Genomic DNA, 20,299 nt, shown 5'->3' with positions numbered 1-20,299 from the left:
ATCAACTTTTATTGAGATGTATCAAATTTTATTGAGATGTATTAAATTTTATTATGATTTATCAAATTTTATTAAGATGTATCAACTTTTATTGAGATGTATTCAATTTTATTGAGATGTATCAACTTTTATTGAGATGTATTCAATTTTATTGAGATGTATAAACTTTTATTGAGATGTATCAACTTTTATTGAGATGTATTAAATTTTATTGAGATGTATCAAATTTCATTGAGATGTATTCAATTTTATTGAGATTTATCAAATTTTATTGAGATGTATCAACTTTTATTGAGATGTATCAACTTTTATTGAGATGTATTAAATTTTATGTAGATGTATTAAATTTTATTGAGATTTATCAAATTTTATTGAGATGTATCAAATTTTATTGAGATGTATTCAATTTTATTGAGATGTATCAACTTTTATTGAGATGTATCAAATTTTATTGAGATGTATCAAATTTTATTGAGATGTATTAAATTTCATTGAGATGTATTAAATTTTATTGAGATATATTAAATTTTATTGAGATGTATTAAATTTTATTGAGATGTATTAAATTTCATTGAGATGTATTAAATTTCATTGAGATGTATCAACTTTTATTGAGATGTATTAAATTTTATTGAGATGTATCAAATTTTATTGAGATTTATCAAATTTTATTGAGATTTATCAAATTTTATTGAGTTTTTTTCTAAATTTTATTGAGTTTTTTCCAAATTTTATTGAAATGTATTAAATTTTATTTAGATTTATTATATTTTATTGAAATGTTTTAAATTTTATTTAGATTCATTAAATTTTATTGAAGTGTATTTAATTTTATTTAGATTTATTAAATTAAAAAAATATTCAAATAGAATTATTAACATAATCAAAGAATCATATTATTTCTCTCATCAGACCAACATACATTACAAAAATATGATTTTTTAGTTTTTATTTTACTTTGAAGGCAAGATCGAAACTTACTTAGCTAACATGTGTTTAATGAGTTGATCGTGTTACAAAAATTGAAAGCATAAAATGGTTAAAGTCAATTGGTTTCATGGGTAACGGTCATGACAGCAATGCAGAATGTCGCCATTTCTATGCAAAAAAAGAAACAGATGAATTAAAAAAGACGTGTACAGAATAGAGGACGAGTTAAAGGAAAATGTGCTACGTATGTAGGCATGTGTAAGTGAACTTGAAAAGTGTCGAGTTTTGGAGTTGGACGTTTTGACAACAGAATGTCGAGTTGTAAAGTTAATAGTTTTGACAACAGAATGTTGGGTTTTGGAGTTAATAGGTTTCACAACAGGCTGTCTTGTGGATTTGGACGTTTTGAAAACAAAGTGTAAGTTTTTGAGTTGCAGGTTTTAACAGCAGAATGTTGAATTTTGGAATTGGAAGTTTTAAAAATATCGAATTAATCTGATAATTCGAAGTTCTCAGAAATCAGAGGGCTCCTTATCTGGGGTCAGACTAAAACTCTATATGAGATACATAGATATTTGTACGTTCTATTAAAGTTCTTTTGTATTCAGTATATTTTTGCATATGACACAACAAATGTTCCTTCTCAACAAATCTTAGTGGAATACAGATTTTCTAAGAATTACAGTTTCTTTTCTATGTCGTACATAAAAACCTGGTATTTCGTTGTATTTTTGTCACTATGTTTAACCAAATAATATTGGGGACATTATTTTCTAACGTTGATTCTTTCTCTTACTTGTCACATTTTATTATGTGAGCTTTAATAGCTCCATTTTCTAAGCATGTAGCTGTAGGAATCGTAGAGTCATAGTCGATGGTGTATGATATGTCCAACTGTTGTTCCCAGGACTTCCAACAGCATTCAATATTCAACATTTTATAGATGATGCGGATATATTTACACAATCCATTGTATTTCATTATATAGTAGCCATCCTCTAGCAAATGTCAACCCACTCAAACTAACTTCTCTGTTGCACAAACTACACTTGTCATGCTGAGATCCTTCATCTTATTAGAAGCATTTGGAACAAAATTTTGATCGTGAGCAGCCATAATAATTATGTCCTGATAATAGTGGCGCTATCATCTTTTAAGCCAGTCTATAAAACCTTCCTTATTTAAAAATTCTTAGGTAAATAAATCGAGAAAATATTTGTCATGTTATTGTTTGGCTCATGTGTCCAATTTTCTCTCATGAAAGTTCTCGAGTATTTTCAAAGATTTTTTTTGGTGATTTCTATAGTAGACTTGTTTTCTGATTCTGACATATTTATAAAACGGTCTTGTGCAAAATAGTTGGCTGACTATGTAATAGAGGTTGTCCTCCTGGCTCTCGCTTCAAGATACTTGTATACGATTTTGAGGTATGGATTTTGGAAGATCATCAGATATTGTTTCCGATATGTGTTAGCTTATGACACAATAAATCTGATTTCTGTCCAGAGGAACCACGTACTTCAAAAGAATGAGGTTTGTCGCTTTTTGTTTTCAGTTTTCGTATTACTTTGTTTTTCCTGGAGATGGGGCATTCTAGCGGATGCCAAACATTCTCCCATTAGTTAAATTACTCCAACTGAGAGATATTTTTAAGATTCTAACCGTTCCTTTAATTGCTATTATTTATATTTCTTTTGCACTTGGTTCATCAGGTATATTCGCAAGATAGTTTTTAAAATTCTTCTTCATTAGCCCGGTTGTTTCTATAATAGACGCTTACTTCCACTAGGGTTTCCATATTCTCTTTCTTGCCCCATAACACTATGTCAGGCTTTCGAATGTGTTTTCACATGACTTAAAAAATTTGACTTATGTGCAAAAGAAGAACCACATAGTTCACAGAGATGTGGTTTCTCTCCCGTATGTGTTTTCATATGACTCAACAAAGTTGACTTTCGTGCAAAAGAAGAACCACATACTTCACAAGAATGTGGTTTGTCTCCCGTATGTGTTTTCATATGAGACAACAAATTTGATTTCCATACAAAAGAAGAACCACATACTTCACATGAATGTGGTTTGTCTCCCGTATGTGTTTTCATATGATACAACAAATTTGATTTCCATGCAAAAGAAGAATCACATACTTCACAAGAATGTGGTTTCTCTTCTGTATGTGTTTTCATATGACTCAACAAAGTTGACTTTGTTGCAAAAGAAGAACCACATACTTCACAAAAATGTGGTGTCTCTCCCGTATGCGTTTTCATATGACTAAACAAATTTGACTTTCGTGCAAAAGAAGAACCACATACTTCACAAGAATGTGGTTTTTCTCCTGTATGTGTTGTTATATGACGCCACAAAGTTGACTTTAGTGAAAAAGAAGAACCACATACTTCACAAGAATGTAGTTTCTCTCCCGTATGTGTTTTCATATGAGACAACAAATTTGATTTCCATGCAAAAGAAGAACCACATACTTCACAAGAATGTGGCTTGTCTCCCGTATGTGTTTTCATATGAGACAACAAATTTGATTTCCATGCAAAAGAAGAACCACATACTTCACAAGAATGTGGTTTCTCTCCTGTATGTGTTTTCATATGACTCAACAAAGTTGACTTTCGTGCAAAAGAAGAACCACATACTTCACAAAAATGTGGTGTCTCTCCCGTATGTGTCTTCATATGACTAACCAAATTTGACTTTCGTGCAAAGGAAGAACCACATACTTCACAAGAATGTGGTTTTTCTCCTGTATGTGTTTTCATATGACACAGCAAAGTTGACTTCTCTGCAAAAGACGAAGCACATACTTTACAAGAATATGGTTTCTCTCCCGTATGTGTTCTCATATGACGCAACAAAGTTGACTTTTGTGCAAAGGAAGAATGGGGTTTGTCTCCCATATGTGTTTTCATATGACGCAACAAATGTGATTTCCATGGAAATGAATAATCACATACTTTACAAGAATGAGGTTTGTCTCCCATATTTGCCCGAATATAATTCCACAAAAATTATACACAATGGATAGTATGATGAAATATGCTAATAAATTTTGACTTTATAAAATTTATATGAAGAAATTTGATTGTTATAAACTTATTGAAATAAGAAATGACGAAAGGTCCTTTTGATGCATTAACGGAGTTCTTTTCCTTGTTGCAAATTCTGGAAATATAAAATAAATTTGAAAAAATACATTAGTAAAATTGAATTATATAAATTTATTATTAATTAAATATAAAATAAAATGATTATAGATTTAATCAATACTTCTTTGTTTACAAATTAATTTGTTTCTGTTTTCAAATATTTAACTAAAATATTTATATTCATTCGTTGTAGAGATGAGAATTGATTATTCATATTATTTGGATTCTTCAGAATACTGTTCTCATCTTGGGTGTTATTTTCACAACGTTTCTATGTTATCTTCGATCTTATTCAGGTGTATTTTGTCGAACTTGGAATCTTTCTATTGAACAGAAATCTATACAAAATTTTGATGCTTGTTTGATACTTTAACCAGCATATCGACATTCTTTGGATCATTTAATGCTGTATGTAAGGATTAAAAATTTTTATACTTTCTGAGTCGATTTGGGTATATTCAGATTTTTCACTCGGATGTTTTGGAACAGTTTATTTGATAGCATTTATTTTTATAGTAAACGTTTGCTCTTTGTAGGAAATTAAGAGTAGTTTTAGGGTTTTCTTTTTCAAAGAGTTCTTTACAGTTTCTTGTAGTAGTGTTGACGGATTTGTATGAGGTCATAGCAGTCAAGTAAAAGGTTTTTAACTGTATAAGGTTTGTGACATAGTATACATTTAGGAAGTTCTTCACTTTTTAGTATGTAGGAGTGAGTTATGTATGTGTGTTCTATCCGAATGCGTAATAAGACTACTTCTTCTTTGCATGATTTTCTAGGATTTAGTAGTTTAAAAGTATAGATTGGGAAGAGCTTGTTGCTTTGGCACTTGGTCCAGTCATCACTAACAACACAAGAGCATGATACTCTCATGTACTAAACAAAGGGTTCCATTCAAAAGTCCTACATACATTGAAATCCTATTTTCAATCTCACTGATGATTGAAAGTTCAACGTTCAGTTCAGGAGTATATAACTTATAACTGAATTTTACCAAGTACTCAAACCACACGTTCTAGCAGACAATCGCAGGAGGAATTTTAGGAATTTATTTATTTTTAGATGTTATCACTATTTATTACAACATATTATTCACTGTTCTTCTCCATCTATAATTGTTACTTTATCCCATAAAGGTAGATGGTTTCCCTTTTCCATCAATATAAATTCTGCCATAACTGATTTTTAAATCTTTCCACATATTACAGCTTTTCAATGTTTTTCTAATTTTACTGGAAGTGAATGGCATGGTCCATATTTGTATAATTTTCCATGGAATCTCTTTGTCATGAATTTTTCCATAAGTGGCTTTACATGCACAGCATGTTCTGGAGAGTCGAATCACTCTTGAATACTATCTTGACGTTTTACAGATTACAGATTCTTTCATTTTTTTCTGACAAGTTCGTCATGTATGGTGTACAAACTGTTATCCACATAACATGACAGTAACATTCAGGAGCGATTTTTGATATGTATTGTTATTAGTACATATTGCTTTTGTTCAGTATGAAACAGATTGTTACTTTCTTTACATGATATACATTGTGAGAATTGAAAGTTTGATACTGACTACATATTTAAAGATATTATATATTATTATTGTTGTGTTATGAGAGTCTTGTAATGATGTTAACCCTATGTGGCATCACATGACTTGGAAAGTAAAATCAACAAGAGTTTAATTCCTTTGTGTCACACGCATGATAGCTGGTAGCAAATGCACTGAACGATGGGGTCAGGTTGTTAGAATTAGTATTGTCACTGGTTGAAGATCAACTTTTCTGAGAATGTTTTCATGAGAATGTTTTAATGATGTTAACCCTATGAGTCAAGGTGTCAGAATTGGTGCTGTTAAAGGTAAATGACCCTGCAAAATGAAATTGAAAGGAAGCAACATTTTCCTCCTGTAGCACGTTTCATATATAGATTCAATCCAAAACCTCATCACTAGGACCAATCATGCAGCTACCAGGATATTAAGTACGTAACTCGATTAAGAATTTTACCTATGCAGTAGAGAAGAGAAGGACTTTTGATACTGATTACAAATTTAAAGGTATTATATATTATTATTGTTGTTGTATTATGAGTCTTTTAATGATGTTAACCCTATGTGGCATCACATGACTTGGAAAGTAAAATTGACAAGAGTTTAATTCCTTTGTGTCACATGTTGAAGGTGCACACACGCATGACAGCCGGTAGTAAATGCACTGAACGATGAGATCAGGTTGTCAGACTTGATATTGTCACTGGTTAAAGATCAACTTTTCTTACATGCGTAGCTGTTAAAGGTAAGCGAACCTGCAAATGCAGGTCACATGTATAGCCGAGAGAAAAAGGCAAAAGACAAGAGAGGTCTATAATCAGCCGTCAAACAAAATATCACAAGCATGGCTCAATCTATTTTACTAGTTATTCTAACAAAGAATAAAGAAGCCTATACGTAACTGTGCATACAAAATATCACAAGCATGGCTCAATCTATCCACCGTCTGGTCCACACTCTTCATCTTTAGCAGGGCGCACACATATTACGCAATAAATAAACAGAAAAAAAGGTGTGAAAATTTTATACAAAATGAAGTGTACATTTTGTTTTCTGGCTGACGAAAAATCCACTGCACAATAGCTTCATTTGGTGCCGTTTTTTTACTAGTTATTCTAACAAAGAATAAAGAAGCCTATACGTAACTGTGCATACATAATAAAGAAATGTCATGTTCAGTTAAGCTTATTTTTTCTCTTCTTTTTGTTTCTTAACAAATATTGATTTTGACTTGTATAGTGGTCGGCAGTTTTTTCTGATTATTTATTTTTTTAATTTATTGCCTGGGCGTTTGATTAAGCGATAAAAACAAACATTGTTGAAATGGAAGCAGACGACATTCGAATTGTAAAAAAGTAAATAAACAAAAAGCTAACACATTTAGTTTTCAACTCGCCAAACAGAAAAAGGGAGACACAGAAAAAAATATATGAATGTTAGAAAAAGAAATGAAAACACAAATGCATGTTGTCAGGAAAACCTGCCATCAAAACATCATCCGTTTAAGCTGAGCATTGTTCAATTATTGAAACACTAAATCGACTTTTTCATTTGTTTATGTTTTTAGTATTTTTTCGATGATGTTAAGAGGTCGACAGTTTTGCTAATTATTTTTTAATTCATTGGCTGGGCATTTGATTAGCCGATAAAAAGCGATTTCGAATTAGAAGAAAGTGAATAAACAAAAAAAGCTAACAAGTAAATTTAGTTTCAAAATTTTAAAACACAAAAAGGCAGACGCTGAAATAAATCTATGCATGTTAGAAAAAGAAGTGAAAACACCAATGCTTGTTGTCAGGAGAAGAAACTGCCATCAAAACAAATGCAAAAAAGATTGTGTATTAAGGTTGTGTATTAAGTGCAGAAAATGGATCTCCTTGTGCAGAAAATGATCGAATGTAGTTTCACATCACACTTACACTGGAAGAACATACAGTTTTTTCTTTAACAATTTTTTAGTATTCCTCATTGTTCCATTGCTCAAGATCAGAGGAAAGAGAATCGGAGAGAACTTGGTCGTTTATGGTCTCACATGTGCTAGCATAGATAGTAGTGCAATATAAATGCCTTTGAATGATGTAAGGATGTGATTTGAAAGATCATTAATGTAGATCAGGAAAAGAGTTGGGCCCAGGATGAGCCCCTGAGGGACTAATACTGAGAGCTACTGATTTCTGCCCATCAACCACTACTCTTATGAACCTATCAGAGAGAAATGATTTAATAATTGAGAAGACATTTCCAGATATACTGTAGCTGGAGATCTTGTGAAGTAAACCTTTATGTACTCTATCAAAGGCTTTTGATATGTCAAGAGCAATTGCCCTAGAAAGGTAACCTCCATCGAGAGATTCGTGTAAGCACATCTGCTGTAGATCTAGCAGAACGGAAACCATATTGTGTGTCACTAAGAATGTTATTTTTGCTAAGATTACTTCTTTATTTAACACAGATTCCAGCAACTTACACATGACGCACAGGAGACTTATTGGCCTGTACTGAGAATCACCTGAATTCCTAAATACAGGGTATACTGATGAGATTTTCCAGGGCGATGGGAAGCAATTCTCCTTAAGACAACGTTTAAATAGTTTTGTAAGGATGGACGCTAGTTCTGGTCGAAGTTTTTTGAGTACTATAATTGGAATACTGCCACAGCCAGTTGCTTTACTGAAATCAAGGTTTTTGATTAGCTTGGAAACATCATGTACAGATATTTGTATATCACATAGCGTGTTTTCTGATACAGAAAGAAATATTGGAGGTTGGCGGCCTTGGTCACATAGGGTACAATTAGCTGTAAAGTTCTTGGCAAATTGACTTTGTCTGATGCTGACGAGATTACCTCAGATCCATTTATGATAGTTGGGATAGAACACACGCTTCTGTTCAGAAATCTGTTTGCTATTTTCCAAAACTGGTGGGAACCAAGCTGCAGCTCAGCTACTTTGGACTTGACAGACTGAGCATAAAACTCTCTGGCGGTCTTTATTACTTTTTTACATTGGTTGCTGGCAGTCTTGAAAGTAGCTTTAATCTCAGTACATCTATTATGTTGGAAGCAATGGAAAAAGTGATTTCTGTGCGCAATGGCAGCAGCACATTCTGGAGAGAACCACGGCTGGCTGTTAGGTTTTGCTGGAATTTTTTCGAGGGTATGAAATGGTCTATACCTACAATTAACCATTCTGTCAGGTCTGATACTATAGAGGACACATCCTTTTTAAACATGGAACGCATAGGAAGATCTGATATAAATGTACAGAAGCTATCCCAGTGAGTCATAGAGTAACGATATACTGTACGATGGAGAGGTACATCTTAGGACTTATTACATTTCATTTTTATCTTAACTGATACAACAGAGTGGTCGGAAGATTCAAGTGGAGACAGAATGGAAGCTGAACACAGTTAAGGTCAAGTTGTGAGAAAAAGATCTAGGAGACTTGCATACTGGCTGTCAGTATCGGGCACACAGGTGGGTTCGTGAACAATCTGAGTGAGATCATAAGCAATGGAGAAGTTATGAAAGAGCTTCCCCTCATCATCGGTCTTGTTTGAGTGAGTTAACCATTCCACATTGTAAACACTGAAGTCTCCACAAACATGAATATTAGCTGAAGGATAAACAGATAGGACGTGTTCAATTTTCTCAAATATGCTTTTAAAGATAGTAACTGCGCTGTTGGACGGGTGGTAGAGAGCAAATATAAATGCAGTAGTTTGAGCAAGTGCAACCCAGAAGCACATATAGGGTAAGTTAGGATCTTCTTTGGAGATATCCCTACCACATGGAAAGCCATCTTTTATATAGGCACATATTCCATGCCCATGGCGATCTTGGGGATCAGATTTGGAAGTTTAATTAGAGTATCCTTTAATTACGAACTCACTTAGGGAAATAGTCTGTTCAATGCCAGTTTCGCTAAGAAATATGTCTGCTTTAGTCTCCTGTAATTAGGTTTCAACCTCTGGAAGGTTAGAACATAGACCCTTGATGTTCGAGAATGAGACATGTTAGTGGGGGTCTACGTTAGAAGTAAGAGATCCGGGTTTAACTGTGTATTTTTTATTGAAACTTTTCATGATAGAGTTTTGGGATTTGTGGACTAGGTCGACAGACTTGCTTGAAGCAGGGTAGAAAGGGAAAGTAAGAGAGAAATAGAAATGAAGAAATATTTTTTGTAGCACATGAAAAGGTAAAGCCGTAACAATTAGCCACTAATATGGCATCGAGAGGCCCCACCAGAAGCTACTGCATGGTCCAGAATCCAAATGGCAGACCCAGTACTTGCTGATAGGACAGCCTCCTTAGTGGTTAATCCAAGGCTTGGGTCCCTGACTATCAGGCGGATAACGTCAGCCCAGATGAAACGTTTTCCTCCAGCACCCTTACTAGTGACATGGCTACAAGGATAGACATAGAAACAGAAATTTTCCGACATCTCTGGCGGCTGTTCATGCAAAATACTGCCAACCTAGAATACAGCTTTTTCTTCTACCTTTGTCAGAAAAACCACTCATTAAAATATGAGGACTGAGTGACAAATAAAGAGAAGTGATAGTAATGGGAGCTACCGATAATGCATCTACAATGCATTGTCTACTCTCCATTAAAAAAATATATATATTAAAAGTCCATTTGGCGTGTTTAAGGGAAGGTATGGTGAAAGATTCCCCTCTCACTAAGTGAAAATGAATATAATTGCCTAATCTGTTTATGCTATCAACTTGGAAAATACGAACAACATTTATGGACAAGAAAAATCTATTATAAAAAATAAAACGATATATATTCCAAATGACCTTCCAGATAGAATCCGCACATTTTTCCATGAGAAAACCATTTACACAATCAATAAAACAATGAAATAAAGATAAAGATTAAAAATTGAAATAAATATATTAGCACTTGCATCTATAAAAGAAAAATATTACAACTTCATAACGTAACTGCTATAACACATCCTTCGTGACTGCAAATAAGAGTTGATTTTGCTTGAAATAAACTTCAGTCTTTTCATTTTTGAAAAGAAAACGATCATCACGTGATATAGCTTGCAACTTGGACAAGCATGTTCTTTTATAAGTAGTAACGTTTAAATGGGAGGGGGTAAGAGAACAGCATTTTCAGATCTATTTATGCTCTATTTCAAATGAATTTGCCAGATAGAATCGGAACATTTTTTTCACGAGAAAACCATTTATACAATAAATAAAACAATGAAATAAAGATTAAAAACTGAAATAAATAAATGCACTTGCATCTAGAAAAGAAAAATAACATTTTTAACTTTTACTGCTTTCGCGCCCCAACACCACCTCGCACCCTGCCTCCTTCGCCAATATAAACAGTAAAATATCCGAAAAATGTTAAATGGTGTTCTTATTGGTAAATGTCGGTGCGTTACTTACTTGTTTGCAGCAAATTTAAATGCGATATTTGTTTTCAGCATACCATAAAACCTATGGAAGTTGTAAGGTTAAAGATGATCGTTAAGGAGGAAAGTAAATAACAATTTACCAAAACGGCTTTCAGGCAGCCCAACAAAACATAAAAAAATTATCACCATGTGGCCAGAAAGTGGGTGCTTATTTTACATTAAATTTATATAGAAAACTGATCCCCATTTTTTGAAAAAGTAATTTACTCATATCATGAAAAATAATTCTCTGTGCTACTTTTGAAGTATATATTTGTTTTTAGCACACCCGAAAAACTATAAAATAATCCAGAGAAAAAAATGAGAAAGCAAAAGAATTTTTTTTTACTTTAAACTTTTGAAATAGTTAAAAACGTTTAAAATTTATAAAATTATTTTTTCCTTGGTAAATGATAAAGAAGTTATTTTTATGTTTAAGTCAGTATTGAAAAACAAAAACATTGACAGCGAAAACGTTTTCACCAACAAATCAACATTTTCATTAGGATTATTTGCTTAGTTAATGGAGTTATCTTCCTTACATTTTTAACTTATTCTGCAAATGCGCAAAAATCGATACTAAATTCATGTAGTAATACTTACGTTTTTGTTTTATAATCTGCTTTCGATTAACTTTATCTGCTTTTATAAATGAAACGATTTTTCAAATGTGATTGACTTTACAAACTCAAGTTAACATTCAAGATGACGAACGGAAGAGCAAGTTTGCAGAAAACAAAATTGAAGAGGAAAAATAAAAAAGAAATCATTTCGAAATAGAGCCGATCTATTTCGTGAATATTACGGATAAAATTTTAACATTTTTATATTTACATGAGAGAGAACAGCTAAAATTTTCATCTTTATTAATTCTCTAATTCGTTGCACGTGCAATTTAATGGTGAAACTGATAGGTGAACATAGTTTAGAAAGTCATTTTATCATATATTTTTTTATGTATTCCCCATTATTTCTTGATTGCGTTTGAAAGATTATTGTCTAAAGTTAATATCTATATTGGAAAAAATTACACATAAAAAAAAGTTCATAATGAAAAATGTTTTCACGTCGGCTTCTAAGATAATTAGTAAAGTGTAATGTGCATCCAGGAGACAAGCGCCCGCATGTTTGTGTGTTGTGTAGGTGCGTAAGAGAGATGGACGAAAAGGAAAGACTTACCTCGGGACTGGCTTGGCATCGCCGACCGAAAATAGATAAAGAAAGATCAAGATGGCGGCCGCCGTCTTTTGTAAAGGATGATATCTCGCAAAGTCAAATGAATTCTCGCAGTATGCAAATTTAGCCGGCCTATAATGGCCATAAAAGCGGGTGATTGAAAGACGTTGGGAGAGCAATGATTGACTTGGTCGGGAATCGTGTTACTGTTGCTTCTCGTGCCGTGTGAGCATATCTTACCATTGTTGGGCCGTTTTGAGTAACCGTTCGCGTCCGTCTAGGCACCTTGCTAGTTGGATTCCGTGCAGAACCGGTGTTTACTGGTTATTGAATTGCTTTACGTTGCTGCAACATCATACATCTACAGAGGGTGCAGTACTTTTAAAGGATTTTCCTTATACATCTACAGAGGGCGCAGTAATTTTTAAAGGACTTTCCTTACACATTTTCTACAAGCTATCTCGGCGATTTGGCCTCTAGGACTATGACCGAGTCGAAATTCGACTTAAAGCTCATACCCGAGTTTGACCGGTCCACGTCCATTGTCGACTGGGTTGAAAGGGTCGAGCTGGTGTGCGACCTTTGTGAGGTAAAAAGGGTACACACTGTGATTCCCCTGAGATTGGCTGGGGGTGCCTTGAGTGTATATCAGCAACTCAGTGCTGCCGAAAAGGGAGATGTCACCGCAATTAAAGCTGCGCTGTACAAGACATTCGCCATGGATCCTTGTACGGCCTATGAAAAATTTGCTTCCCGAAAACTTCTACCGGAGGAAAGCGTGGACGTTTTCTTCATGGAGTTAAAGAAACTCGCAGTCCTATTCGGTGGAGGGGTGTCAGAGCGGACGCTCGTGTACACGTTTGTGGCGGGCCTTCCCACTCGGGTGAAGCAGCTATTGAGAGCCTCAACCAGCGTTTCAACAACGACCATGGAACACTTGATGGAACGTGCTCGAGCCATCATCAAAGATGAGGAGAACCTGAGGGAACCAGTTGTGATGGCGACACAGACAGGCCAGATTGGTGCTCAGGAGATTCCGAATCAGAACCCTGCAAGCAATGGGAAATGTTTTCGCTGCGGCCGATGCGGACATTTTGCAAGGAATTGCAACCAACATGCGCTGTTTGAATTGTGGCGGTTTGGGGCATCTAGCCCAAAACTGTGCGGGAAACGTATCAGGGGAGGGGACGTCAGCGCCGCCCTGCTCCCCGAGCAAAATTTGAACAAGGCGCAACCAGTGATGACCGTCTACGTAAACAGGATACCCTGCTCAGCACTTCTCGACTCAGGCTGTTCACATACTATAGTGAGCGCCAGGCTGTGTCCAAGTTTGACTAAGAGAAAGATCAAAGTCACCACGATAGGAGGCGAGACCCAGACATGCTATGGAGCTGGAACTGTCGAGATCTACACGGACACCAGTGCAGCCACTAAGATCAATGTACTCGTGACCCAAGGAAATCTCCTGGGGTTTGACCTGTTGCTCGGATACGATGCCATCAAGGCGCTGGCGGGAGTCGCAATTCATCAGGATGGAAAAGTGCAATTCTTGGAGGCCCCAGTGTGTGCAACGCTCCACATCGATTGGCCGGATTTTACAGTGGACTACGAATCTCGCTGACGTATGTGCCAGCAAGTTGAGGGAATGGAGTCTGAAAGGCACTAATGTCTCGATATTGGATTTGCGAAAAGCCTATTTACAGGTGCGAGTTGATGAAACGTTGTGACCGTTCCAGACAGTTTGGTTCCAGGGGCAGAGGTACTGCCTTACACGCCTCGGCTTTGGTCTAAATGTGGCACCACAGATCATGAAGACTATTGTCAACACAGTATTGTCCCAAGAAAAGCCCATGAGGAACTCAACGTCAGCTTACATTGATGATGTATACGTCAATGAAGATGTACAGTCTGCGTCGTGTGTCAAAGAAAAGTTGGCTCAGTTTGGTCTGGAATGCAAGAATCCCGAATGTTTGAGGGAAGGAGCACATGTATTGGGATTGGATGTTTATGAAGAAGATGGCACCCTACAATGGAGGCGTGGCAGTGAAATTCCAAGCATCCCCAACATCGTTACAAGGCGGACCGTTTTTTCTTGGTGTGCAAAACTTGTTGGTCACTTACCGGTCTGTGGCTGGCTCTGCGCAGCTGTTGGTGTAATTAAACGCAGAACAAATTTAACAACCACGGGTTGGGATGACATATCCGATGATGTCCTACTAACTCTGATTATTAAAGAGACACTCAAGAGAGTGAACAAGAAGGACCCTGCCTGTGGGCAGTGGTGTGTTAACGGAGACAACGTAGGTGTGTGGATTGATGCCAATTCTTTGGCATTGGGAGTATCGTTCAAGCAAGGAGGAAACATGTTCGGCCCGTAACAGATTCTCAGCATATAAACCTGGCAGAGCTGGACACTGTTGTAAAGGGGATAAATCTGGCCCTGCAGTGGCAGTCTAAGAAGTTGACCTTGTACACAGATTCTCTCTGTGTCTACCACTGGGTGTCTGACACACTTTCAGGACGGACACGAATCCGTACCAAGGCAGCAAGCGAAATGTTAATACGGAGAAGGCTAGACACGCTAAAAAACCTGGTATCTGAGTATGGGCTATCACCGAGCGTCACTCTGGTGCCATCACATTGTAATCGTGCTGACCAACTGACCCGAGTACCTCACAAATGGTATGAAGCCGCGAAGATGGGAATGGAGATTACTGCTTGATCTTGTGCAGTTGCAATCGACCCATGTCAAATACAAAATTTCATGCACGGATCAGACATCCGGGTATCAAGAGGACCCTTTATTTTGTGAGGCGTGTATACCCAGCAGTGACCAAGATGGATGTCAGACAGATCATCAGAAATTGTGAGGCTTGCCAGTCTATTGATCCTGCACCAGAGCGATGGCAGAAGGGTCGATTGGAAGTTGAGAGTGTGTGGCAGTGGCTGGCCATGGATATTACCCATTAGAGTGGCAAGCCCTTTCGAACTCTCATTGATTGCGGGCCTTCGAGATTTGCGGTGTGGCGGCAGATGACCAGACAGGATTCAGAACATGTTGTTCGCCACCTATCATCCATATTTTCTGAGCAAGGTGCGCCGGAAGAGCTCCTGACTGACAATGATGCAGCGTTTTGTAGCCAGCAAGTCTGGCAGTTGTTAGATGAGTGGGGCGTCCAACTACGGTTGCGATGTGCACATGTGCTGTCAGGAAATGGCATTGCTGAAAGAAGCCATCGCAGCATCAAGAGAATTGCTGCCAGGAAGCGATGTACTATTACGGAAGCCACAAATTGGTACAACATTACGCCTCCTTCAACCGCACCTGCGAATGCTATTTACACGTACCGAGTCGGAGTGAAGGGAATCAACACTACACAGCCAACCTACAAGGGAACATGTAATAGATATGAAGTGGGAGATCCAGTGTGGGTGCGGCCCCCAGGAAATCGGTGCACCGACAAGTTTAAGCGAGGACAAATATCTGGAGTGATTAGCTAGCAGTCTGTTTTGGTCGATGGAACCCCACGACATGTGCGAGATCTTCGCCCAGCTACCGAGGTGCATCACACAACTACAGAAGAAAGCAGTGAAGCGTCTAGTGATGAGCTGCCGATACACGGATTCAGTGAGCCCCTTCCAGAGACTGATAGCGATACTTCATCTGATGAGGCGGAACCAGATCCAGAGCCCGAATCTGAAACAGTGAATGTACCTCTTCGCAGAAGCACACGCACTAAAAGGCCACCCCCACAATGCTCTCTATGTGATCATCAGATCAGGGGGGAGTGTAATGTGCATCCAGGAGACAAGCGCCCGTGTGTTTGTGTGTTGTGTGGGTGCGTAAGAAAGACGGACGAAAAGGAAAGACTTACCTCGGGACCGGCTCGGCATCGCCGACCGAAAATAGATAAAGAAAGATCAAGATGGTGGCCGCCATCTTTTGTAAAGGATGATATCTCGCAAAGTCACATGAATTCTCGCAATATGCAAATTTAGCCGGCCTACAACGGCCATAAAAGCGGATGATTGAAAGACGTTGGGAGAGCGATAATTGACTTGGTCGGGAATCGTGTTGCTGTTGCTTCTCGTGCCGTGTGAGCATATCTTACCATTGTTGGGCCGTTCTGAGTAACCCTTCACATCCGTCTAGGCACCTTGCTAGTTGGATTCCGTGCAGAACCGGTGTTTACTGGTTATTGAATTGCTTTACGTTGCTGCAACATCATACATCTACAGAGGGCGCAGTACTTTTAAAGGATTTTCCTTATAAATCTACAGAGGGCGCAGTACTTTTAAAGGATTTTCCTTATACATCTACAGAGGGCGCAGTAATTTTTAAATGACTTTCCTTACACATTTTCTACATAAAGTCTTAAGATACTGAATTTTTAAAAAAATATACCTTTATTAGCCCCCCCCCCCCAAAGCGAGAGTTTAGTAACAGATCTAGCTTCACACAATCAAAACAAGAAACAATGCGTCACGCATAATTTCTACAGAAGCCCCAAAATGTAAGAAAGTTGATGCTATTTTATACCTAGCTGAGGAGGGGGGGCGGTTGGATTTGGCCAGTTGTTAAACATGCTTAAATATAATATTTTAAATTTGTTCAGATTTCTTATATATGATTATAGAGTCGTGATGTCAAAAGTAAAAAAAAAACGTATTTGGGTGTCATCAGCTAGAATTGAAACCAAAATCAAAACTGTAACATTCAAAGCTGGTGACGTTACCACTGTACAAACGTGACATGCATATGAACTGATTAAAAACAAAGATGAATTTACAAAATGCATAACAATTTTTTTTTTATTCTGACCCTATAGAACTCATGGAAGTGCCACCGATTAATTAGGTGTGTCAGAAATTTCGTGAAAATAGTGAATAATTCCACCCCATCTTTCCAAGCTTATAACTCCTCGAAAAATGTAATTCAAGCCCTAATTTTTTTTTCAATTAAAGGAGCAAGGACCAAGATTCCATAAAAAAAAAGAAAAGAGAAAACAAATAACGTGGTTAAAAAAAAAGGTTTTAAACTTCAAACTTTACAGGGAAAATTCTAAAAAACACTACTTTTTTTTTTTAAATTTGAATATATTATTTATTGACCTTTTCTCTTCAATTTGTGAGTAAATTAATTATTTACTTTTCGGTGAGTAAATTAATAATTTACTTTTTAATAGACACTTGAAAATGGGTGGGGCGTGAATTTAAAAAAAAAAAGTTTGTCTAAAATATTATATTCGGTTTATTGGAAAGAACATAACATTTCACATTGACCCTGAAAATATCGTAAAAATAGAATCAATAGAAAAATTTGAATAGATTTTTAAAGTTTAAAATTTGAAAAATATTGAGTTCGGAAAATTCATTACTGTTGTTAAAAAATATATTTCTATTACTTTTAAAACAACTTTATTTTGGAAGTATAATCCATAAAGAATATAAACAACCCACTTTTAACAGAGAAATTACGAGATTTTTATATTGTATTCGCAGTTTCGTGTTAGGGGTGTCCAAAATTCCTACAAAAATTCTGATACACCTACCGATTAATATAAGGTTTCGATCAAGGCACATCCTCACATACATAAAATAAAAATATAGAAATAACTTCGGAAAATAATACCGGAAGTTATTATCTCCTTTAATAATTACATTTGTTTATATCTTAACTCTTTTAATTAACATATGCATATTGAGATATGGTAAAAAAAAATATGCATATTGAGATATGAAAGAAAAAAAACAGAAAAACACAAAACTGATAAAAACAAAGAAAGAAAGAAACAAACAAACAAAAAACATTGTTGAGAACACAAAGAGAAAAACATAAGAATCGAAAAGTTATAAAAGGCTGAATGGGGAGTCGTATGCGTAATGAAATGAACAACACAGTTAAAAGTAAGGGGTACGGACTTAGTCCGTACCCCTTACTTTTACAGTATCAGAATTTTTGTAGGAATTTTTGACACCCCTAACACGAAACTGCGAATACAATATAAAAATCTCGTAATTTCTCTGTTAAAAGTGGGTTATTTATTTTCTTTATGGATTATACTTCCAAAATAAACTATTACAGTTGTTTTAAAAGTAATAAAAATATTTTTATTTTTTTTTTAAACAGTAATGAATTTTCCGAACTCAATATTTTTCAATTTTTAAACTCAATATTTTGAAATTTTAAAAACCTATCAAAATTTTTCTATTGATTCTATTTTTACGATATTTTCAGGGTCAATGTGAAATTTTATGTTCTTTCCAATAAACCGAATATAATATTTTAATATTTTAGACAAACGTTTTTTTAAATTCACGCCCCCCCCATTTTCACGCCCCCCCATTTTCACGCCCCCCCATTTTCAACTTTCTCTTAAAAAGTAAATAATTAATTTATGTTTAATAGTTTTATATATCACAAATTGAAGAGAAAAGGTCAATAAATAATATATTCAAATTTAAAACAAAAAAAAAATCAGTTTTTTAGAAATTTACCTGTAAAGTCCGAAGTTTAAAACCTTATTTTATAAGAACACATTGTTTCTTTTTGTCTTTTTTTTTTTTTAATGAAACCTTGGTCCTTGCTCCTTTAATTGAAAAAAAAATTAGGGCTTGAATTACATTTTTCGAGGAGTTATAAGCTTAGAAAGATAGGGGGTCGAATAATTTACGCCTCTCATTTTGAAATGTCTATTAAAAAGTAAATAATTAATTTATGTTTAATAGTTTTATATATCACAAATTGAAGAGAAAAGGTCAATAAATAATATATTCAAATTTAAAACAAAAAAAAATCAGTTTTTTAGAAATTTACCTGTAAAGTCCGAAGTTTAAAACCTTTTTTAAAAAAAAAAACACATTGTTTTGTTTTGTTTTTTTTTTAAATAAAACCTTGGTCCTTACTCCTTTAATTGAAAAAAAAAATTAGGGCTTGAATTACATTTTTCGAGGAGTTATAAGCTTGGAAAGATGGGGTGGAATTATTCACTATTTTCACGAAATTTCTGACACTGCTACGGACATGTGGGTAAAGAAAATATAAAAAAAGTTCGTAATTAAGATGAAATAATATTTTTAAAAAATAATGTTAAAAATTATTAAAAAGTGTCTTTAAGAAGGAGATATATAATGTTTCTTACCGGAGATGGCTTAAAACGGCGAAGGACAACAGAAGATAAAAGACAGAGGCACGTGAGACTAGAAAGGCTGCTGACTACAATTACAGAATAAAACACCGGTCAACCTGCCGGTGTCGAGTAAAAAAAAAACTATATATGAAAAATGTCCGGCCCAAGGAGATAACTAAGGGATATAATATAGGAACGGGCAAAATGAATGTCAATGCTCAAAATGTATAAACATTTTGGGTTTTGTATTACTGTACACATAGATTCGAAAAAGTTGTCAAAAAGCAAATATATAACAAATAAATGTTATCAAAGGCAAGATAAGTTACTTTTCTACCAAACTGGATATATTTTTCGTGTTTTTATTCAATATAACATGTTTATTCAGCTCGAAAAGCATACAGTGTTTACCGATGTATTGGAAAATTCAAGATAGCGCCTGACTCTCTCTTTAACACGGTAAGTTTGGAAAAAAACTGTTATAAATAAAAAACTAGACAAAATACTGTTAAAAACTCGCTCAATATATGTTACCGAGACAATGAGACATAGGTTGACATATATTCGGTGGATTTTTAACAGTATTTTGTCTAGTTTTTTTTTTTTATTTATAACACCGTTTCCCAAACTTACCGTGTTAAAGAGAGTCAGGCGCCATCTTGAATTTTCCAATACATCGGTAAACTAGCAGTATCAGAATTTTGGAGGAATTTTTGACACCCCTAGCAGAAAACTGCGATTAAAATATAGAAAACTCGTAATTTCTCTTTCTAAAGTGGGTTATTTATTTTCTTTATAGAATATGCTTCCAAAATAAACTATTTAAGTTGTTTAAAAAATAATAGAAATATTATTTTTCATTGTTTAAAAAACATTGTTTACAAAGTGCGTGCGTGACAAACGTTGTTTTATAAATTCACCCCCCCATTT

The 20,299-nt window shown here is 35.2% G+C and overlaps 1 long non-coding RNA gene across 1 annotated transcript; it reads right to left on the bottom strand.

Moving 5' to 3' along the window:
• Positions 1-934: 934 nt before the first annotated feature.
• Positions 935-19,460, bottom strand: LOC145270519 (uncharacterized). The gene is made up of 2 exons (XR_013865412.1): positions 19,382-19,460; positions 935-4,107 (listed from the first exon to the last, which is right to left on the bottom strand). It is a non-coding gene; the product is annotated as an uncharacterized LOC145270519 (long non-coding RNA).
• Between the last annotated feature and the right edge of the window lie 839 nt (positions 19,461-20,299).

Source organism: Euprymna scolopes, chromosome 46 (genome assembly GCF_053919585.1).
Source record: "Euprymna scolopes isolate OS-2025 chromosome 46, ASM5391958v1, whole genome shotgun sequence".
NCBI classification, from domain to species: domain Eukaryota; kingdom Metazoa; phylum Mollusca; class Cephalopoda; order Sepiida; family Sepiolidae; genus Euprymna; species Euprymna scolopes.
Note: the sequence above shows the minus strand (reverse complement) of the source record. Positions and strands in the feature narration are given on the sequence as shown.